The following is a 24,843-nucleotide window of genomic DNA, read 5'->3' as shown; positions in this document are numbered from 1 at the left end:
AAAATGTCACAACTGGCTGCCAATGCAGCAGAATCCCGAAAGTGCGCAAATGTGCTGGGGCCGGGCAGGAGTTTTCCTAACTCCTCTCTCATCACAAGGAATAAAAATGGCCCCAAAGCCATAGTGGCGTTGGCACTATGGTGCCTCCTGGGTCCTCCACTGGGACTGTGTCACAACAAATGGCCTAAACGGTGCAGCTGCCGCCAACTGCGGTGCAGCTGTAAAAAATGATTCTAGGCACGGGCACTCACTCTGTCTCGTGAGCACCACTGGGGCTCCACCGACCATTGCGCCCGAAAAGAGCCAACACCGGCACCACCGTGCCATGGGGTAGTAGAGAGAATGGCACACACAGAGGGCCGGAACAGGGCTGAGTCCAACTGCGCTCTGGAATCCCCCTCTGGGGCTTTGCATCACCATTGGCTCCCACGTTGCAGCGGCCCACTGGCCGGCAGGGCAGCTGTGAGAGAAGAGGCCTGGCACCACTCCCGGACTATCAACACGTGGCCCCCAAGCCCCACTCCGGGACTTTGATTACACAGCCTGGCGGGGAACCAAAATCGCCCCAGAAGTACATCAGCTGTGGCACCCTGGTGCCACCTGGAGCGTCAACGCTGATCCGCTAAGCCCCTACTCACCGGGGCTGCTCAGGACTCCAATCGCCTTGGGGACAACGCTGCTCTTCACCCGGTCAGCGGCCTACACTTGGACTGGACAAAGAGGGGACACAACTACTCGCTGGTATGGTCCGGCCGTAAGGTCACGTGCGACCTATGCCCATTTATTATATACCCCCGTGACCGGTCAGGAGGGGTGCGTGCGTACGCCAGAGCGCGTAAGGGCCGGGTGGCCCGCTGCATCCCTCCAAACCTTTAGCCGGCCAAACACACCGGCGGGACTTCAAAATGTATAGAAGGAACGAGAGAGAGTGAGAGTGAGAGTGAGAGAGAGAGAGAGAGAGATTGTCCGTGTGTGTGTCCACAGTCTTTATAACGCTTTTGCCTGGTTCCCATCCACTCGACAGGCAAAGTCCTTCAGCTTTTGGCTGGGAGCCGGATTCGGCCTTAGCCGGTACCTTTGACTCCGACACCCTGGCTCTTGGGGTGCAGGGTCCACACTGCAATGGGGCCCCTCGGGGCCAGACTCTTCTCCGACACCTTCGTGGCTGGGGTCTCTCGCCCGGTCACCGCGTTCCTCCGTCCGCGGCATTGCCGGTACCTCCGGTCCAGCAACCCTCGCTTCCTGAATACATGGATGGTCGGCCGCACCCTGGTCTTCACCGTAGTCCGGGTCGCCTGCTCCTCTCGACGTGTTACTCGGTATCACCCTAAACCATGACACGTGCCTTACGACAGTGTGTTGCCCCCGCTGCGCTGTGATCATCGTTCCCTGCACTTGGGTTACTACCCAGCTTTCCGGCTCATAGGGTGTTCTGAACTTCCATCCAGGGTGCCTGTCCTTTAGGATAACTTTCGACCCCACTTGAATGTCCGGGACTCTGGCCCCTCTCTGCGTCGAGGCCTCGTCGTTGGTCTGCTGACGCTTTTCCTGCGTTCTCACCGGATCCCGGTCCGGGGGCATCCAGGCGGCCGCTTCGGGGATGAGATCTCGCGGATGACGCTTCAGGAGTAGCATTGCCGGGGCACACCCGGTCGTCGCATGTGGCTTTTGCCGGTAGGCGAACAGGAACTGGTGGAGGCCCGTTTCCAGATCTTGATGTTGGTAGATCCCTATGCGCATGGCCCTGTTGAGGGTTCTCATGAAACACTCCACCTCTCCATTGGCCTGCGGCCACTGGGGCGTACTTCGCCGGTGTTTGACTCCTCTGCGCCATAGAAAGTCCTGAAACTCCTGCCCTTGAAACGGCGGACCACTGTCCGACTTCATCTCTTCCGGCAAGCCAAACGTTGCGAACACCTTCTCCAGGGCGGGTTGCACCTGCGTGAATCCGGTGGAAGACACCAGCTCTACCACCGGGAACTTCGTGCACGCATCCAAGATGACCATCGTGTGCCGCCCATCCGGAAAACTGCCGAAGTCGATGCTCACCTTTGTCCAGGGCGTGTCGCAGGTCTCCTCGGTGATCACTGGGGCCAGAGCAGGGTCAGCCCCGGTTATTGGGCACGAGTGGCAGGTCCGTACTTCATCATTGACTAGTCTTTCAATGCCCGGGAACCATACTTTGGACCGAAGTCTCGCCTTCGTCTTCCCGGCTCCTTGGTGGCCTTGATGCGCTATCGACACCAGACGCCTCTGGAGGCCATGTGGGACTACAATGTTCTGGCCTCTCAGCACTAGGCCGGATTCGCCTACGCTCAGCTCGTGCCGCACCTTCCATAGCTGTTTCCTTGCATTCTGTTCATCTTCTACCAAGCCTGCCACTCCGTCTAGGAACCGGTGCCACCGACCCGTGGCAAGAGCATCTTTAACCCGCTGGAGCGTGGTATCTTGCTCCGTGGCCTCGCACATCTCCGCCTTGGTGATCGCCAGCGGGCACGCGTCTTCTTCCACCATCTGCACGAAGGCCTCCGTTCGTAAGCTGTCGTCCGACGGGACTCGCTCGTCCCCAGGCGGGGGAATGTCTCGACAGGAAATCAGCCAGGTTGTTGACCCCCGGGTGGTAGATCAGTTGGAATGAGTAGGCCTGCAACTGCACCGCCCACCTTTCAATCCTCGGGGGTGCCAACCTGTTTGATCCGCCGAATAGTGCCACCAGCGGTTTGTGGTCCGTGATGACTTTGAACGGGTGTCCGAATATGTTCAAGTGAAAGTGCTGGCAGGCCCAGCGAATGGCCAGGGCCTCGCGCTCTATCTGCGCGTACCGCGTTTCGGTTGGTGACAGCGCCTGACTGGCGTACGACATGGGAGCATACACTCCTGGTCTTGCTTCCTGTAGCAGCACCGCGCCCAGCCCCACCGGGCTGGCATCCACCACCAACTCTGTGCTCCGTCCCGGGTGGAAATACGCCATCGTTGTTTGGTCCAGAAGGGCCTTCTTCACCTCTTGGAATGCTGCGTCCTACCGCGGTGTCCAAGCCCACGGCGTCCCGGACTTGGTCAGCTGCCTCAGGGGTTCTGCCAACGTGGCCAGGTTCGGCAGAAACCGGCCGCAGTAAGTAGCCATGCCTACAAAGCTTCTTATCGCCGTCGGACTTTGCGGCACGGGTGCATTCCGGATTGCTGCCGCCTTCCGAGGGTCCACCTTCAGCCCCTCCCTGAAGAACACATACCCGAAGAAGTCGACCGAGCTCTGGTAGAATGCACACTTCTTCTTGTGCAGCGTGAGGCCACAGTCCACCAACCGCTGCAGAGTCGCCCGAAGCCTGGCGTGGTGTTCTTCCAGGCTCCTGGAGTAGATGAGGATGTCGTCGCTCAGGTTGATCACACCAACGAGCCCCGATAGGGTTTCCTAAATCACATTCTGAAAAACCTCTGCCGCCGACGACTCTCCGAAACTGTGCCGAGTGTACCTCCTCAACCCCACGTGTGTCGAAAAGGGTGTGTCGAAAAGGTGGTAATGTATCTGCTCTCCGGGGCCAACTCTAGCTGGTGGTAGCCCGAATTGAGGTCGTTTCGAAAACCATTGCGCCCCGTTCAGATCCGCAACGATGTCGTCCATCGTCGGGGTCACATGCCGCTCCCGTCTGTTGGCTTGATTTGGAAGTCGCATGTCCACACAAAGGCGAATCGCTCCTGGCTGCTTGGGTTTGGGCACCACAACTAGGGGAGATACCCATGGTGTAGGCCCTGACACCTTCTCGATGACGCCCAAGACCTCCAGTGCTTGCAGCTCTTTTTCCACCAGCGGGCGGATGTGCAGCGGTATCCGTCTGTGCCGGAGCGCCCTCGGTTGTATGCTCTTGTCTATGTGTAGCTTCACCTGTAGGTTCTTTAGCTTTCCTAGCCTCGCGAAGAGCTGGGGAAAATCTTTCAAGATGGCTTCTGCATGGATCTCATGCACCTGCTTGGCGAAAAACACTAGTTCGAGGTCTTCCGCTTTATGGCACCCTACGAGCGTTCCCGTGCCACCCTCCGTGACATGGAACATCGCCATCAGCTTGTTTGCGCTGCTGGCCACTTCTACCTCAATCATGGCCCGCAAGGGAAGTGGCTCCGTCCCTCCGTACGTGAAGATTCTGGTTTTGCTCGGGGAGAGCCTCGGCCTTGGTGGTAGCCGGTCGAACTGGTGGGTATCCATGATGTTCACAGACGCCCCTGTGTCTATCAGTGCTTGTACCGGCGAGCCATTGACGAGGATGTGACACATGGGTGGCGGGCGCCTCTTCTTGCCTCCACGTCCTGTGAAGGAGATGACGAAGGCATCGTCGTCGTCTTCGTAATATGCCGTTTCTGGGGCTTCGCCCGGTAGCGCTCCTGACTCCCTATCCTCCAGCGTGAGGTGCTTCAGGCTTCCGGGTCATCCGCGTGGAGCGCCGCCACGTGCTCGGCCTCCTCGCCCTCGACACATGCTTGCGTAATGGTTGGCTTTCCCACACTTTGCACACGCCTGCCCTCTCGCGGGGCATGTCTCCGTGATCGAAACCGCAATACCCGCACTTATTCTGGGCTCGTGTACCTCGACGTGGTGGACCTCCGGGGCGCCTCTGTATGGCCTCCACCACTTCCTCCTTGATCCGCACTGGCTTGGGTGTCGTTGCCCCTGCCGTGTTCTGCAGCCTCACCGTTTCCATTTCTTCTGCGCGTTTGTCTGAGAGTTCGTGTGAGCGCGCTACAATCAGGATTTCATCCAGTGATATCCCTGGTTGCCGCAGGATGAGGCGCCTCAGTGACACAGCCTTGCATCCGGCGATTAGCTGCGCCCGGATCTCGTCATTGTGATCTATGCCCGTACACGTGGCCGCCAGCTTCCTGAGCCTCGCGTAGTACATGTCCATCATCTCCGTCTCCCCTTGGCAAGCCTGCCGTAGTTTGAACCTTTCGTAATCCGGGTTCATTTGGGGATAAAAGTACTTGTTGAGGGCTGTGATCGCGGCATCGTAGTCATCCTCCCGTCTGGTGTTCGGTAATGTCTCAAATAGCTCGTAGAGCTTGTCGCCTCCAAAGTGCATCAGGAGGGACCTCTTCACCTTTCCATCGCTTTCACGTATCCCCGTGAAATAGTGGTTGAGGCGGCCTACCCAACGTTTCCACCGCGGCGCCGAGGTTGCCAGGTCCGCCAGCTGACTGAAGGGTGGTATGGGCGTCACCGAGGCATGCGAAAAGACCGGCAGGGTTGCTTGGTCATCCGCCATTCTGCCGCTCTCTGCGCCCTGGTCTCGCACCGCCAGGCACCGTGAGAGAGAGGTGCCCGTCTACTCTTGCTCAGTCTCACTGAACACTATGCTTGCATTGACCGTGATCGCTCGCGCTGCCACTCCCTTCTCACTGCCGCCAGTTTCTTTGTTTTACAATTATTTTTTTTTTTCCTTCTAGACCACTGTGGGTGTGTTGGTAGGCCACTGCCTCTTCCTTGCTGTTGCACCACTTTATTTCTATATCCTTGTATGCTGCAGGTAGCAAGCAGTTCTCCTCCCCTGACACCAGGACAGTCTCTGCACCCTCGCTGGGCCCTTGACAGCCTCTTCGTCCTTCAGCCGTCCCTGCCTGCACCACACGATGCTCACAGCCGTCCTGGACTTATCGCGCGTAGAGCGCCACTCCTTCCAGCGCTCTCGCACTGCACACGCGTTGGGCCGATGCCGGCAGCACACACGCGCGCACGCTCTCTCTCTCACCGGGACAGCTGCTCGTCTGGGGGCCCACGCACCGCTCACTTCAGGCTCGCGCCAGGGGTGCGCTCACGGCGGGGAACACCTTCGCTGCCACAGGACCGCTCGAGTCTCGGCCACACGGTCTCCGCGCACCGCGTAGGGCGGGTGCACACGCACTCTCCTCAGGATAGTCGAGACGAGGGGCACCGCAACGGGGATCCGCTCCACACCTTTGTCGCCAGTGTGGTGGTGCTGGGGACAGGGACAGCGGCCTACACTTGGACCGGACAAAGAAGGGACACAACTACTCGCTGGTATGGTCCGCCCGTAAGGTCACGTGCGACCTCGGCCCATTTATTATATACCCCCGTGACCGCGCCTGGTCACAAGGGGTGCGTGCGTACACCAGAGCGCGTAAGGGTCGGGTGGCCCACTACAGGTGGGGTCTGCCGGAGGCATATATTGGATTCTTACACGCAGGCTGTCTCCCTGTGGTAAAACACATCTGGAGTCTGGCTGTTACCGCTGCTGGCCATTAGGCAGTGTGTGTGTGTGGAATATTCAAGCATGACGCACTGCCCTGCAGGAGGGCCGAGGTGTGGCTGTGACTAGGTTCGTGCTGAGGCATGTCCGACATCAGGCGACTGCCGCGGCCACGTATTTGCCAGTCTCTAGAAAAGCCCCATCACGGTCTCACAAACATGGCCCCTCCTGGTTCCTTGCCCCTTATTGGCAGGAGCTTGGCACTAACCGTGCACACGGAGGGGCTGTCAGCAGGCCTCTGCCCACAATGCACATTCGCACTCAGAGTATCACTGATGACATAACCCCATAGAGCCACACACGGTCTAACAAGCGCGTCCTGTTCTCGCCTCCCGATTTGATATGGTTAAGTATGTGCCTAGAACTGTTTGACTGGCACAGAAACGGAGTTTCCACTTTGCAGGCTGGCGGCAGGTCACACGCACAACACAGGCCTAAAAAAGATACAGTGTGTGTCGCAAACACTCATCCCACAATAGCATCGACCAGCGTCCGTTTGGTAACGCGGGCACTCGGGCAATGCCCGAGGGTCCGGTATCCTTGTTCTTGTCCTTTTCTGAGCAGCCTGGGGGTCCGATTTCTGCATTGTTCGAGGCCACTAGCGGCCCAGTGGGTGCCTGAGTGGCCTTTCTGTAGGTAGATGGGCGTCCATTACCTCCCTTTTATCAACGGGCAGAGGTGTCACTCCCTTTGTCTCGCTGGGCCGGCCCATCAGTGTATGCATATTGAACGGGGGTGGTTAGGTGAGAGACTGAGCAGAAGTGGCCTCACTTGTTTTCAGGTGTGTTTCACCAGTGTAAACTAATCCGTGCATTTTTTCTTTTTTAAACCCCCCCCCCCACCCCCCCTTTAGTAAATTTCGCCGAAGCAGTGTTTTCCGGAGAGGCAATATGTAAATGTAGGCCACTTTTTTTTTTTTTTGCGTGCCCGGGCCGATTTTTAATCCCAATTCAACCCTGGCACAGACGACAAAACAGAAAAGGCCACAGGCACAAACAGCTAGTGTCACACATTCCATCTTGTGTCTTGACAGTCTCTCTCTACGGGACCCAGCTGCTGCGTGGAGGGGGCTGGCACCAGGCCTGGGGATATTACGCAGATAGGCGCACACACAGGGGCACACTGTGCATACATTGACACATACAGATATTGTCCCATACACAGTGCAACACTTTCCCTGACCCAAGCATTACGCATCCAGGCACCAGGCTGTGGAAATATGCACCATGGTAGTAGTCCTCTGGACACAATGCCGACCCACAGACAGACAGACACACACACACACACACACACACACACACACACACGTATATATATATTCAATGAAAAAACCAAAGGTTTCACACACGTTATAGTTAGCTGGACATTTTACTCGTAAAAAACCATTGAAATTCCCCCGTTATAGTTAGTTAAGCTAACTATAACTCGCGCGCCAACAATGCACTGCTGATGACGTCACATATTACATCACTCATGACATGGTCAGTGACATCACTCATGACATCACTGATGACATCTCAAATGACATCACTGATGACATCATCCCGTGAATGTGTGTTTTTCTGAAAATTAAATATGTTTTATATATGTATATCTCAAGGTCGATGGAAGAATAAATGGGTATACAAGTGTCTAAATGGATGATTTGTTTTTGAAAAATTGATTGTGTAACTGACTGATTAAGTGTATCTTAGTGAATACATGGCTTAGTGAGTAATGTTTAAATATGTAAATATCTGTATCAGTCTCTCACTTTGTGTATAAGTGGCTGCATGGGTTGGTGAGTAGCTACTTGAGTGTCTATATAGGTTATTAGTTGGTTTTTTGAGTATCAGTATAAGTGTCTGATGTCTGTATGGTTCGATGGGGGGTATTACGTAGTGCATAGGTGCATGAATGAGTGACTCACTGTTTCTATGTGTTGAAGATAGTATGTGTGCAGGACTGCATGGGTGGATGAGTGTGTGCATGGGTGTGTTAGTGAGTGAATGACTGTCTCTACAGTGTCTTTATGAGTAACTACATATGTTTTTAACTAGTATATGTGACTATTGGTGTATATAAGTGAGTATATGTGAGAGTGAGAGATTGAAAGAGTTCCTGTGTGAATAAGTATGTGTTTCTATAAGTGATTGTTTAAAAGACTAAGTATGTGCAAGTTTCCGTAGAAGTAAGTGTGGTGGTGTGTGTATTACTGTATATGCAAGTAAATGGATGTTTGATTCTTTATTAGCATGAGTGACTATGTGTGTGAGTAACTCTACGGATGAGTGGCATTGTGTAACAGGATGTATAGGTGTATGAGTACATATGATGAGTGAGTACATGTATGAGTGACTGTATAGGACTGTTGGTGAATGAGTGGATGTGTATGTGGATCTTAGAATTACTGAAGAGGTTGTTGTAACTAGTATTGGTATGTCCATTGTTTTGAAAAGTTTAGTCTCTATTTATGAATGTGTGTATCAAAGGTTATATTAGGGTGAGAGGAGGTCTGCCACTCTATCACAAGGATGATGTCATCAGTGATGTCATCAGTGATGTCATTTGAGATGTCATCAGTGATGTCATGAGTGATGTCACTGACCATGTCATGAGTGATGTAATATGTGACGTCATCAGCAGTGCATTGCGGGTGCGCGAGTTTTAGTTAGCTTAACTAACTATAACGGGGGAATTTCAATGGTTTTTTACGAGTAAAATGTCCAGCTAACTATAACGTGTGTGAAACCTTTGGTTTTTTCATTGAATTTCTAAGGTTTTTTAAATGCTAATTCCTAACTATAACGTGTGTGAAACCTATGGTTTTTTCATTGAATTAGCAAGGTTTTTTAAATGCTAATTCCTAACTATAACGTGTGTGAAACCTATGGTTTTTTCATTGAATTAGCAAGGTTTTTTAAATGCTAATTCCTAACTATAACGTGTGTGAAACCCATGGTTTTTTCAGTGAATTTGCAAGGTTTTTTAAATGCTAATTTTTTTTTTCTTCTATTTTTTTAAACATATTTTTAATTTAATGTTCTAACCTTTTATAAAGACTATGATGAAATTTTTAAAATTCTTTAATATGTTTTTTTAAATATATTTCATAAAATAAACATGTTATAATTTTTTCCAGTACATTTTTTCCTTTTTTTTTTAGTACGCGTACCGTAAGCTTACGGTAAGCGTACGGTTTACGCAACGCCCGTAATTTATCTACGCTGTTTGCGTATAGTTACGCAATTTGCGTAGCCGCGCGTACTCCGCGTGGGACGCGTACGCATGTACGCTACACGCGCACGTTACGCGGAAGTGTCGGGTAGTGACCGTTATGCACATGCGCGCAAGCGCGTGTCTTTTTTACGCGCATGCGCACTTTTGCCGTAAGCGTACCGTAAGCGTACGGTAGGTCATGTGATCATGAAACACAACTTTTGATTGGTTGAAACTACTTTCAGTTCTAGAACTCTCCTACACCACACCCATTCCCCTCATTTCTGCTTGTGATCCCTTAGGAGAAGGAGCTGGGTTGTCTTTGTGATACGATGGCAGAACAGCAGAGCTCTTCTGAGAGTGAGGCTAGCACTAGCAGCACTACCTTGAGGCAGAGAGCAAGGAAACAAAAGACCTCTTATGTATGGGATTATTTTACTTTTCCTGAAGGCCAGCTAAAGGTAAATGCACCCTTAGTGACTTGCAAGCTGTGTAAGCGTGTACTTTCAAGAGGTAATCCTGACAGGAAGTATTCCTTTGGGAATCATACCATGATGAGGCACCTCAGGGATGTACACAGAAGGACACATGCTCGACTTTTTGGAGGTAACCCTTCAGAAAGTCAACCAAGCACATCCACAGCAGCTCAGCCTGGACCATCATCTGCAGGGCTGACTCCTTCTTCTGCAGGTCAGGTGAGCCCTTCATCTGTGGGGGGAGCATCTCCTTTTGCTGGCCCTCTGGAAATTAACCCTCGATTTCAGAGGGTTGATATTCGATGTGCCTCTTGTCATGATCTAATTTGTCATAGGGAGACCAGTGTTTCCCTAGTGAACCTCAAAATAGATCAGCACACTTGTCACAGAGACTAATTTTCCCATTCTTTCTTTCCTCTCTCCCTGCATAAACACAACGGCTCTTTTAAGAGCCAACCTTATCTTTCATCTTTTTTTTATAGATGTTTTTAAAAACTTTTTTTTTTTTTTTTACCGTACGCGTACGGTGCGCGTAAATTTTTTTTTTTTTTTAAAAACACTAAAAATCAATAATCACATTACAAGGACTTTGAAACACTACAATTATTATTATTGATTTACCATACCCACTCAAAAAAATATTTATTCATTTGTTTTTTTTAAAAAAAATTGCTTTAAAAATGGTTCTAGTTTTCGAAAATTTTCTATATCAATCTGAAAAAAAAGAAAAAAGTATTAATATTTTTTAAACATTTTAAAATACAATAAATCTCTGCCTGTAATTCCTATTTGCACACAGTCATGTTTTCTCATTAATCACAAAACGAAATTTCTTTGCCAATTTAAATGCACACTTACTGCTCTTTTTTTTTGGCAAGTGAAAATCACTTTTACAGACTGACACATTATGAATCCACTTTTTAGATTTTTTTAAAAAGCCCATGTCCAAACTGCTTTTTCAGACCACCACCATGTGTAACCTCGGTGACTGCCTACACTCCAGCAAGGGCAACCAGCCTTAGTGATGCTGAATGTATTTGCATTACTGAATGCAACCTCAAACCCTTAAAGTATTCCTTATTTTTACCAGTACACCTTAATTTATCATGAAAAAATAGTCCATATTATTTTACATGTTCCTCACATTTAAATTTCTCCCAAAACAGAAAATAATAAACACAACTTCTACAAAAGGAATTCCAATTCTATTATTCATTTCTTAATTTACCATATACATCCCCTCTCAAACTCATAACTCACCTTTAAAATTAGTTAGTTGTGAAAGAAATGTGGCACTCAAACAGCAGATTATCAGAGCCAGGATCTCTGTTCTCTACACCTCTCTCCTCTCAGCAGAACCAGAAAATGGCAAAGTTTCCCTCTATTTTTCCACACATATACATGTAAGTTTCAAATCTCAGTGCTTCCCCCTTTTTTTCAAATGTAATCACACATTTCTATTGGTTGAAAACCAACCCTTTTCTTAAAGTACCCTTCCCCCAACTTGACTTCTGCCTGCTACCATAGCAACACCTCATGGAACACTGCTGTGTGGAGTTAGGTCAGAAGTTCGCCCAACAATGTTTCAATTCCACAGAGCAAGAGTGCTTGACTTTTCAAACCTTACAGCAAATCCATAGTACTGTTCTTTGGTAACACATTTTTCTGTACCAATACAAAATGCTTCTATCAATTTACACATACAGCCTAGTTTTTAGTGTAGAATGGAATGAAACAGCCAATCAGTTCTTTTTTTAAAAAAAAATATGTATGCCTCCATTTCCAAACTGTTTTTCATTTCTTTTTCCCATTCTACTGAATTACACCTCCTGAGTGCATCCAGATCTCCTTTGAAGATGTTCACAGTGTGGATTGTAGGGCACAGCTATGTCTTCTGGAGTGAAAAGTTTGCAGAGAAAACAGGTATGGTGAGAGACCTTGCTTTGCCAAATGTAGACATTAAATGGATTGGTCAGAGAGGGTTAAAGTGGCACCAATTGATGCCATTGGTGAAATCCGTCATGCAAATCCAACACCCTGACCTCATAATAGTGCACTGTGGTGGCAATGACCTAGGCACTTTGACTGGGGTAGGTCTGGAAATGCTTATGAAGGACACCTTTGCACAACTGTTTTCACTTTTCCCTAAAACTGCCTTTGTGTTTTCCAACATATGCCAAAGGCAAAAATGGAACTGGTCCAATCATTTCTGTCCGCAGATTGACAAAGCAAGGAAGCACGTCAACAAATCTGTTTCTGCTTTCCTCCGTGACTATGGTATGGGTGCCATTTACCACAACAACTTGCGTTATGACATGCAAGACATTTATAGAGGAGATGGTGTGCACTTCAATGATGAAGGGAACAGAGTCTTCCTCTTGAACCTTAGACTCTGCATCGGTACTTACTTGTAGGTACCACTTAAAAAATCACTTCATAAACACAACGGCTCTTTTTAGAGCCCCCTAATATCTAAACTCTTAAATCTGCATTTCATTTCTTTTTTTCTTTTTTTTTTCTTCCGTACGCTTACCGTAAGCTTACCGTACGCGTACCCCGTGATTTTTTTTAAAATTAATAAATGTTTTCTTTGTACTTTTCTGTCCTTCTTTGACCCCCTCACAAATGTAAGGGGGTCTGTAACTCTCCTCCTTGCCCCCTTTTCTTGTTTTCACTCTTTTTTTTCTGAGTGAAACACACAAAATGACGGCCGCCGCTTCCTGGTTTCGGCCGATTCGAATGTTTACTAAGATCTAACAACCAATCAGAATCGCGCTCGCGCACGCCACCGTAATGTGGAAATATGGATTTTTCTGATCAGTTATGTCCCCTATCTTGGACCCCAACGGTTTCATGTATAAATCACAAGTACATGTATGTTCCCTCCAGTTCCAGTTATGAAGACGCAAACACATGTGCGTCCACCGTCAACATGTCCTCTTTCAGATCCGCCATGAATGGGCCGGATATTCCATTCCTAAGTACGAAAGGCCACCGACTTTATATGGTTCACTTATGCCATTTTACAGTCCAGGCAAGTAGGCCCTGATTCTGCCATCAAGCTTTTCCTGCCTTCTGCCTCTGAAAGCTCCAGTCTGAGCTCGCATCTGTGACCATGAACTTTGTCTCATTTCCTGCGCGGCTAACGGTGCCTGACATCAGCCTGTTGCCTGCCAAAAACTGTATTTCACCTTCGAAATTATCTGCTCCGCTCCCTACCCAATGCATTCCTGTCTAGTAGTTTAAGTAAACATTCTTCCAGCTACCGAGCAAAGGGCCCGGCTTCTCTGTCTTTATGCAAGTAATTCATAGCCCTGTTACTATGGAAGATTTCTGCCCTCGCATCTAGTGTAGACACTTAGACGCTTGTACACGCACTAATAGTCAGTATAATCAGTATAGAATAAGATTCTACTCTAAGAGACCTCTCTTTTGGATAACATAGTTCTCTAAACATAGGATGTTAGATATGATTTGGGATTAGGTTGACTTGACCCTCCAGACTTCTGTCGCCACATGTAGAGCTAAATGTCAAGTCCCCTTCACCCCCTAGTTGCACGTCAATCACACGTCATGCTGCTGCGCGCGCATTTCTGCCAAGTATTTCTGCTGACATTGCGAAATTCTTTCATGGAACCACCCTATTATGACATCATACCTGATGACGTTTTTAAGTTATGCCCAGTTACACCCACTTTTGCTACGCATGTATGTTTTATCTTTACTATCAATTGTTACGCCTCCTGCATTTGCTTCACTGTAATGCCTATTGTATAAAAATGATTACTTGTCAATAAAGTAGCGTCTTCACTTCCTGAACCTTCGTGGTGATGGAATATGGAGCTCCTCAATTTAAATTGATTTTGGAATAAAGCCCGTTCCGAACCTCTAATACCACGGATTCTGCCTCTTATTTTACTGAGCTATTGTTATAGATTTTCCGCATCAAATTAAGTTCCGGTAATTAAATTATTTACCACATAAATGGCGCCCGAACAGGGACACTTTCTCATCTCACGCGCCGGCGGTGCGTTGCAGGCCCGGTCTCCTGTCACAGCTGGACGGACAACAACGCGTACCCACAGGATTTCCTGTATCTCCCTCCTGCCGAGCGGGGGTAACTGAGGCTGCGATCAACACCCAGACGAGGCGGTGAGAAGTGCGAAGTATCCCGACCAGAGCCTAGCTGAGAGAGCAAGATCCGAGGTATACAGAGGCCCACCAGTTTCCGAAGTTCCCGAAGTTTCGAGTCGAGTCCAGTCCGGTTCAAGTTCAGTTCAGTTCAGTTCCGAGGCCTTCCGTTCCGAGCTACCCGGTGAGTACCATTATCGGGGAGGCGTTCTGACGTGCACATAGGTTGTGCCGGTCAAGACGGGTTTGGGTACACAAATCCGGTCTGCACTGTTTCAGCAGTGTATCTGTACTGTTTAGCAGTATATCAAGTATGTCTAGTATATAATTCAGATTTACCTAGTTAGTATCGAGTATTATGCTTAGTGACTAGTTCCCTAAATGGCCATCATTGTCTAGTTCATTTAAATGTTAAATGTTAAAATGTTTTAAATACGTTCTGTATACTGTGGTGTGAATGACTGTTCATTATTGTGTTTTATGGTATTAAACGTGTTCAAAATTAGGTATCAGATCAGTTCTCAATATGCCGCTCTTTTCGAAATTAAGACAGATCAAAACTAGAAAAGGGGTACTCGAAGAAGCTGTTCCCATTCCTCCTAGGGACACTCCAGGGTACTTCATGTATCATAAACATGGCCTAGACGCCATATTATTTCTTGATCTATGGGTAGACTACACCAAGGAATTACCAGAAAGTCAGAGGTGGCCCGCAGCTGGGACCTGGGATGCAGATTGCATTATGAAAGTAGAAGAAGAATTATGGAAAAAGAAAGCTAGACAGTCACAGAAAGATGCCATTGAATTATGGCGTAAAGAATCATATAGACGCACAGAGAAAGCGCTCAGACAGGAAGAGAAAAGTAAGGAGAATTCAAATAAAGTTCGAGAAAGTGTATTAATTGAAGAAGGTAATCGAGTAAAGTCAGAACAAACAGACAGACAAAGAAATGCCCTTGTGAATGGTATGTATCCTCTTCTGGCCGAAGGATTACCTAAGGCTACTCCGGAAATACCAAAAGACTTGCCACCCCCATTGTTTCCGATAAAAGTACATCCCAAAGGGCATCTCAGATCCGCAGAAGATGTTTTTCTTTCCTCTTATTTAGACGATGCAGCTCCCGAGTATGCTAATGCTGCGCCACATAGACCGTCTGCCGAGGGGGTTCAACGCCAAGACCCTCCTCCGTCTGTACCTCTGCAACAGCAAACCCCGACACAAGTTCCGGCAAGCACATCTGTTTCTACATCTGCATCCACACCTATGGTTGCTATATCACGTTCAGCGAATCCTTTCACATCCAGCACCCCAGGTGGTGCTACCGGAGGTACATCAAGCATTTTTTCTACGCCACCCAGAACAAATAAACTTTACTTTCAAGAATTAGCCCACCAACGTACACCCAAACTAGTAACTCCCAACACGCTCAAGGAACTTCTAATAGATTGTAGATATGACCCTGTGCCCGGAAAAGGGGACGAAATGATGCTGGCATCATTACGTATCCGACGAGCTGCAATATACTTAGGGAAGCTACCAGGAATGACTGCACATTTAGAAAATATATATCACTTTGTTCAGTCAGGGCGAGACCCTGAGAGTATTAACAGAGCCATGGAGTACCAAAAGGTGGAAATACAGGGGGAACTGTTACGTTTCCTCATTAACTGTGTGATCAGAAATCAAGACCAACCAGGGGTAAATCCGGAAGAAATGCAAATTCTTACCACATGGGGTAAGAATATATCAGAGGGGAGACACGATAAACGATCATGTATAGTAGCTATGAGCCGAAAGATCCGCAAAGAAATAGAACGAATACACGAAGAAAGATTAGCAGTAGACGAGCCTGAACAAACTGAGGACGAGGAAGAATTAGAACTGCCCACAGGACAGTTAGAAACCATGGCCTATGTAGGTAGAGGAAGATCTTGCAATAATGCTAGATGCTTTACTGATCCGATATGTCCGATACGTCCAGATAATAACAGAAAATTCCAAACTCCTATAATAAATATAAGGTCCCCCGAACATTCATTCCAAGCCGCTGACAAATTACTCCGAGAACGAAGGGGTTATCATATACTCGATTCTATGGACGAACAAGAATTAGCCAGGTCAGCCGTTCACTGGGTTGATAGTCCTGGAAAATATGGTGATGATACACTAGCACATACGTTTTTGAACCTCGCCCCAGATGAACAGCGTTTAGCTGGTATCTATATGATTCAACAACTCCTTATATTATATAAAAGCCAACACTCCGATCCTGGCCCCTTACCTGATATATTGACTGAATTACTCACGAATAAATGGAGAGGTTCCGGTACTAAGTTAATTAGAGAAATACTAGAATCTAGAAGGCAGTACATTCTTTTTGTATGTCCTGAACATGTCTCACTGCCCATCAAGGAAAGAACGACGTATTACATGGATAGACAGAATCCCTTACGCGAAGTGCACCCGATAAAAGGTGATGACAATGAGTTTAAACGTGTGTTTGTCTACACACCAATATCCAAAATAGAGCTATTAGAAATGAAGAAAGTGGTACCCAGTCATGACAAAGACCCAGCGGGTTTCCATCGTGAAATTAAAGATATGTTACTCATGGGAGAATATACCTACCCCGACATTATGACAATATTGAAGGTATTGATGCCCGCAGGCATTTACGAAAAACTCAAGGAAAAGGATTGGGAGGTGGGAGACCAGAAGATAGATTGGACAGGATTAGAAAACGAAGAAAAAGCTCGAGGTCCAGGTTCAGGGCTCGGGGACAAGACCAAAGCACTACCAGGTTTATTAGTACAGGTACTGCCACGTTTATTAACTACGAAAAAGGAAGACTGGGGTGCAATCTCAGCCTGTAAACAAAAATCAGATGAAGACACTAGTGATTTCTATTCCCGATTTGAGAAATGTTTTGGTATAAATAGTGGAATAAAAGCAAGTAGCGAGTCGTATCCACATCTGTTTGTGACAAAATTGGTTGAAAATGCCTTGCCCCAAGTTAAGAATAGAGTATTGAAGTTCGAGAGTACCTGGCAAGGTAACACTCCGTCACAAATGTTACAAATGCTACAGTACCATCACAATAGAATTAGAGAAGAACAAGAACATGAACATAGACGCATGAAAGACACGAAAATGAAAATGCTAGTTTCCCAGACAGTTCCAGCTGATGGTCATAAGAAGGGTATAACACAGTCCAGTGTTTCAACAGGTCCTGTAAAAGGGACATGTAACTATTGTAAACAGCCAGGTCATTATGTACACGATTGTCCAGTCTTAAAACATAATATCGCCATAGGTAATACAAAAGAAAGACCACGACCACTTAGACAGGATCAGAACCAACAAGGAGCACTGCAGCATGCACAGTCCATGCCAGCTCCGCAACAGTCTATGCCAGCTCCACCACCGCAGCCTATTGCTGCCACACAAACAACGACCCGACAGATGTATCAGACCGCACAGTATGACTATCCTGATTATCAACGATACTCATGAAACAGCCTAGAGAGGGAAGTTGGCTTACCCCTTATTGAGGTCCCTGTAGATCAAGAAGGACCTTATGTACACAGTGAACTGTTAGGTCAAGATAGAAAATTCTTACTTGATACAGGGGCAAGCCGAACAACAATAAAACGTAGTGAAGTTCCAGGGGCACCCCTCTCAGGCTCACAGAATATTTCCCTTGGCTTTTCAGGAAAACCTATCATTAACGAAGTAACACAGCCTCTTCCACTTACGATCGGTCCCTTGACACGAACTACAGATTTATTACTTACTAAATCATGTCCAGAAAACTTGTTAGGCATAAAAACTTTGAAAGCTCTAGGAGCTATTATATGTTGTTCTCCGGAAGGAGTAAGATTGTTTTTACGTGATTTCAAAGGGCACTACGTGTCCCGAGACATGGATCACCGACTACAGACTTTACCAACACATTTATGGGCACAAGGCCCTACAGATGTTGGTTGCATGAACATTACACCATATCGAGTCACACTAAAGGCAGGAGTGGTACTTCCACGAATGCGACAATACAAGTTACCCCCAGATGCTGTAGTGGCTTTACTACAAATCATTGACGAGCTTATTACCCAAGGAGTGGTTGTGGAAACTGACTCCAATGTATGTAATTCACCGATAATTCTGATTCTTAAACGAACCGATCCAACAGCCCCGCCAGTATATCGATTGGTTATTGATCTGCGCGAATTAAATAAATGCATAGTACCACAATACCCCGTAGTCCCAGACATTTCTTCATTACTGACAGCCATTGATTCCGAAGCGACATTCTTTACTGTAATTGATCTCAAGAATGCCTTCTTCAGCGTCCCAATAGATCCGGAAAGCCAATACTTGTTCGGATTTAGTTTAAATGGACGAAGCTTTAAATTCACACGCGCACCTCAAGGATTTACAGAAAGCCCCAGCATCTATAGCCAAGCACTGAAACGAGAACTCGACAGTATCCACATGCCAGTCAACACTGCCCTGCTTCAATATGTCGATGATCTGCTGATCACCGCTAGAAGCGAACCTGAATGTGAAAAAGCCTCACTGACGGTTTTACAATTTTTGGCCGAAAAGGGGCACAAGGTGTCCCCTTCTAAGCTGCAATTCTGTGTCCAGCGAGTTGTTTACCTTGGTCACTCGCTGTCCAAGGAGGGAAGGCAGCTTACACCAGATCGCATCCAGCTAATTGCTAATATGCCAATACCCAAGACACAAAAGGAGGTGCGGGCTTTCATAGGCCTCACTTCATATTGTAGGCAGTGGATCCCTCAGTATGCATTTCTAGCAAAACCACTCATTCAGTTGACAACACAGGAGGCAGCCACATCGACTGTTCTCCCTTGGACTCAGGAACATACACAAGCTTTTGAAAGCTTAAAGAAAGCTTTATGTCAAGCACCCGTTTTAGCAACGCCATGTTACAGAAAACAGTTTACACTCTTTGTTACAGAACGCGAAGGTACTGCCTTGTCAGTACTCACACAGGAACAAGCAGGATCACACAAACCCTGTGCTTATTTTTCTAGTACATTAGATCCCGTAGCTCAGGCTTTGCCTGCGTGCCTGAAATCAGTGGCAGCAACAGCTTTAGCAATCAGACAAAGCGATGCCAAAGTATTAGGACATCCATTGACAGTACAAGTACCACATGCAGTAGAGGTTCTCTTGAACCGCACACAAACACAACACTTGACTATAGCACGACTCACTGGTTACGAATTAACATTGTTTCAGCCACATATAGAAATCAGACGTTGTAGTACATTGAATCCTGCCACACTGTTACCTTTAAATGGAACAGACCCACTTGCACATGATTGTATTGAAGTTATCACTATCATGACGAAACCCAGACAAGATTTGACAGACGTCCCATTGTCAGACCCAGACCTGACGTTGTATGTAGATGGTTCATGTATGAGAACAGGTACAGGAGAGCTAGTGGCCGCTTACGCAGTCACAACAGACACTGAAATCATTGAAACAAATTGCATAAATACCTTGTCAGCTCAAGCCGCAGAGCTCATCGCTCTGACACAAGCCTGTATTCAAGCCACAAATAAAAAAGTCAACATATACACTGATTCACGTTATGCATTCGGAGTTGTACATGACTTCGGCGTGCTGTGGCGAGAGAGAGGTTATTTAACTTCTCACGGTGCCCACATTCAGCACGGACCCCTTATTCATGCCTTATTAGATGCAATACATCTACCCACTGCAATATCAATTATGAAATGTAAAGCCCATACGAAAGTTACTGATGTCATTTCTCAAGGCAATGATCTAGCTGACAGAACAGCTAAACAGACTGCTCAAACTCAAACATCCGACATGACAAAGACAATAGTCCCGACACCAACATATTGCATGATGGTTAAGGATCCCGCTCTTGACGTAATTGACATACAGACACATGCTACACCAGACGAAATAAAGAAATGGACTGAATTAGGAGGGATCCAAACGGATCAAGGATGGATGACGAAGGAAAAATCTGTGTGGTTCCTTCCGGATTCAATGGTCCAAGTCGTTATTAACACTGTACATAGTCCAGCGCATCTAGGAGAAAAAGCTATGCTAGACAGCATTCAACACATTTGGTTCAACAAACATTTACGAGCAGCAGCTAAACAAAAAGTTCGTACCTGTATGATCTGTTGTCAGTTTAACCCAGGTAAAAGCATTCCCGTAGAACAGGGTGGATTTCAGCCTCCTGATCACCCTTTTGAAGTCCTCCAGATGGATTATATCCAGATGGAACGATGTCGAGGATTCAAATATGTTCTCGTAGTTGTCTGTGCTCTTTCCCGTTGGACAGAGGCATACCCGGTTTCAGATTACACTGCCCCGACTACTGCCAAACAGTTAGTTCGAGAATTCTTCCCACGGTACGGTTTACCACGTGCTGTCTACTCAGATAACGGCCAGCCGTTCTCATCCGAATTAATGAAACACGTTTCACTTTTGTTAGGCTATCAGTGGAAATTTCACTGTGTCCGACACCCCGAGGCAGCAGGTCTCGTGGAACGACATAACCAGACCCTGAAAATTAGATTGTCCAAAATTTGTAGAGAGAAAGGTGTCGACTGGGTAGTAGCCTTACCCGTTGCACTCTTTTACATGAGAATGGTAGCACACTCGCGAACAGGGCTATCCCCTTATGAGGTGATCTTCGGTAGACCACCAAATATGTGGGGGACGCCTATACCACGCAAAATAACTGATATTGACTGTAATATGCTGACAGATTACTTGGCTTCCTTGATGTCTGCACTACAATCTTGTCGTTCACAGGTAGCTGCAGCCTTTCCCGACAACACCGAGGTGAAACCCCATGACGTAATTCCAGGAGATTTAGTTTTAGTGAGGAACTTTGATCGGAAGTCTCAGCTGGATCCTAGGTGGAAATCGCCTCAACTCGTATTACTAACGACGAGGACAGCCGTGAAGATCGAAGGTCGAAAAGGCTGGATACATTCAAGTCATATCAAGAAATTTCATGGACTACCGTCAGACGTAAACGACACACCTTGCGTGTCTTCACCGATTGACTCTAAACTTCCTTTGGTTGAACTGAATAACCATGAACTATATAAACTAAAACTTCGGTCCAACAAGTCAGGCAATTTGATTGTTTAAGTCCTCTCCAAGGTGAATCGGTCGAATTTGTCTCTGACATGTATCCCTTAGATCTGTATAGAGAAAGAAACAGAAGGATAAAGTTGAAACGACATGCGTACTGTAAATCACTGCGTAGTCATTGCACAGTGACGTTATTAATTTTGTTTTTCTTAAGTCTTTTAATAATTACTGCAAGTATATTGTTGCACACATATTATCCTATCTCTAGACATGTTTATAATGTTACTGCTGAACATTCTTTTAGTGAATTACCTCCGCATGAGTTGTCTTATAGATTTGCGCTGCGCAATAACACGTTTATTAGTATGTTACATCATTCCCATCAGGTTAGCAATGCTACAAATTGTTGGATATGTGGTCGACTCCCTCCCTATCAGAACTATAAAGGAATTCTACCTCTCTTTCCATACCCGTTCACACACAATGGATCCTGTGGAGCATGGTTTAGTTTAATTAATTCCCTAGATTCGAATTCTGCAGTTTACCAGAATAACTGGGTATGGGGAAATCTGAACTTAGTTTTATTTAAAGTCTGTCACCCTAACAAGGAGGGACTTCCCAAAAGAACAGGAACTGATCTAGAAAATGAAGTGTATGGATTAGGTAACTTTACGCTTGATCTCATGATCCTGAATGTCGAATCCGAAGCTACTCCAATTTTGCCCGCCATGTCAGTATTTCCAGTAAAAGGTGAATTATGTGTAAGAAAGAATGGTTCCATACATATGGGCCATAGTAGATGCACCACTGTAATAGAATTTAGTGATCAAGGCAAGTCTACATTTAGAGCTTCCCGCCATTCCTACTTCATATGTGGTCAGACGGCATACATACGTTTGCCTCTAGATTGGGATGGTACCTGCTACATCGGATTCCTTTTGCCGCCTGTTTTTCTAGCTCCTCCTGATTATCATAGAAATACTCATTTAGTACACAATAGAGAAAGGAGAGATCTCCCAATAGTCGATTACACTGAGACAGCATGGGAAAAATACACAGATTTCAATAAAGGTCTCTTTCCCTATATAGGTACAGTTACCAATAGTAAGCTGATACGTAGATTAACCAGAACCCTTGAAGCAGTAGTGAACGAAACTATTTCCGCCTTAGGCAATTTAACAGAAGAGCAGTCTGCTATGCGGATTGTTGTGCTTCAAAATCGTCTTGTCCTTGACGTCATCCTGGCCGATAGGGGCGGAGCTTGTAGGGTCATCGGATCAAGTTGTTGCATTTTCATACCAGAAAATTCGCCATCTGTATATAAAGCCATAACTCGCCTTCATAAGATTGTAAGCCAGATACACCAGAATCCAGGCACTTGGACTTGGTCCGGTTGGTTTTGGAGTGTATTATCTACCTTTGGATGGAAGGTCCTATCCTTCCTAGGTATTGGCTTTCTCATATTATTCAGTTGCTGTCTATGCCTACAATGTGGACCAGCGATCTGTGGTCTGTGTGCCACATCGTGTATTCCACCACCAAGATTTCATTCATCACGGAAGAAGAAAGAAGAACAAATGATGCTATATGAACAGATCAACGGATTGATGAAGATTGATCTCTTGACGGGCAAGTAGGGGACAAGGAGGGAATGTGGAAATATGGATTTTTCTGATCAGTTATGTCCCCTATCTTGGACCCCAACGGTTTCATGTATAAATCACAAGTACATGTATGTTCCCTCCAGTTCCAGTTATGAAGACGCAAACACATGTGCGTCCACCGTCAACATGTCCTCTTTCAGATCCGCCATGAATGGGCCGGATATTCCATTCCTAAGTACGAAAGGCCACCGACTTTATATGGTTCACTTATGCCATTTTACAGTCCAGGCAAGTAGGCCCTGATTCTGCCATCAAGCTTTTCCTGCCTTCTGCCTCTGAAAGCTCCAGTCTGAGCTCGCATCTGTGACCATGAACTTTGTCTCATTTCCTGCGCGGCTAACGGTGCCTGACATCAGCCTGTTGCCTGCCAAAAACTGTATTTCACCTTCGAAATTATCTGCTCCGCTCCCTACCCAATGCATTCCTGTCTAGTAGTTTAAGTAAACATTCTTCCAGCTACCGAGCAAAGGGCCCGGCTTCTCTGTCTTTATGCAAGTAATTCATAGCCCTGTTACTATGGAAGATTTCTGCCCTCGCATCTAGTGTAGACACTTAGACGCTTGTACACGCACTAATAGTCAGTATAGTCAGTATAGAATAAGATTCTACTCTAAGAGACCTCTCTTTTGGATAACATAGTTCTCTAAACATAGGATGTTAGATATGATTTGGGATTAGGTTGACTTGACCCTCCAGACTTCTGTCGCCACATGTAGAGCTAAATGTCAAGTCCCCTTCACCCCCTAGTTGCACGTCAATCACACGTCATGCTGCTGCGCGCGCATTTCTGCCAAGTATTTCTGCTGACATTGCGAAATTCTTTCATGGAACCACCCTATTATGACATCATACCTGATGACGTTTTTAAGTTATGCCCAGTTACACCCACTTTTGCTACGCATGTATGTTTTACTATCAATTGTTACGCCTCCTGCATTTGCTTCACTGTAATGCCTATTGTATAAAAATGATTACTTGTCAATAAAGTAGCGTCTTCACTTCCTGAACCTTCGTGGTGATGGAATATGGAGCTCCTCAATTTAAATTGATTTTGGAATAAAGCCCGTTCCGAACCTCTAATACCACGGATTCTGCCTCTTATTTTACTGAGCTATTGTTATAGATTTTCCGCATCAAATTAAGTTCCGGTAATTAAATTATTTACCACAGTACGCGTACGGTAAGCTTACGGTAAGCGTACCGTAAGCTGGCTCAGATATATATATTGATTTAAAGGCTATTTTCTCAGAATCTACTGAACAGATTTACACCAAACCTACAAAAGGCACTTCCTTGACCTAGGGACTACCTCTCTGCCAAATTTCTAGTAATTCTGTTCAGCCGTTCGGGCTGTAGCCCTGTCTAAAGGTCCTATGGAAAAATGCATGGGAAAAACGCGTTTTGGGACCCCCCTTTTATCTCAGCCCCCGCTTGACGAATCCCCCCCGAGACTTTCAGGGTAGGAGCGGAGCGTAGCGCCCCACCTATTTTGAGAAATTCGCGAAGATTCGTCGACCGGCGCCAAAGTTATTCAAAATAGAATGTTGCGGATTTCCTATGGAAAAGGGGTCCTAACTATAACTACCTACTGGCGACCGCCAGTAGGTAATATATATATATATTCACTTAAAAAAACCATAGGTTTCACACATGTTATAGTTACCTGGACATTTCACTCCTGCTAATGACGTCAGATATTACATCACTGTATTTAGACACTTATTTACCCATGTCTTCTTCCATTAATCTTTAGCTATACATATATAACAAATATTTATTTTTCAGAAAGACACATATGTCATCAGTAATGTAATATCGGACGTCATCAGCAGAGGATTGCGGTCGCGTGAGTTATAGTTGCCTACTAGAACGGGGGAATTTCATTGGTTTTTTCGAGTGAAATGTCCAGGTAACTATAACATGTGTGAAACCTATGGTTTTTTAAGTGAATTTGCAAGGTTTTTTAAATGCTAATTCGTAACTATAACGTGTGTGAAACCTAT

At 46.4% G+C, this 24,843-nt stretch overlaps 1 protein-coding gene across 1 annotated transcript in view; it reads right to left on the bottom strand.

Annotated features, from left to right (window-relative positions):
• Window positions 1-24,843, bottom strand: part of MOGAT1 (monoacylglycerol O-acyltransferase 1) — a 163,407-nt gene that overhangs the window by 36,912 nt on the left and 101,652 nt on the right. The gene's annotated exons all lie outside the window — the stretch shown is intronic.

This window comes from Triturus cristatus, chromosome 11 (genome assembly GCF_964204655.1).
Source record: "Triturus cristatus chromosome 11, aTriCri1.1, whole genome shotgun sequence".
NCBI lineage: Eukaryota > Metazoa > Chordata > Amphibia > Caudata > Salamandridae > Triturus > Triturus cristatus.
Note: the sequence above shows the minus strand (reverse complement) of the source record. Positions and strands in the feature narration are given on the sequence as shown.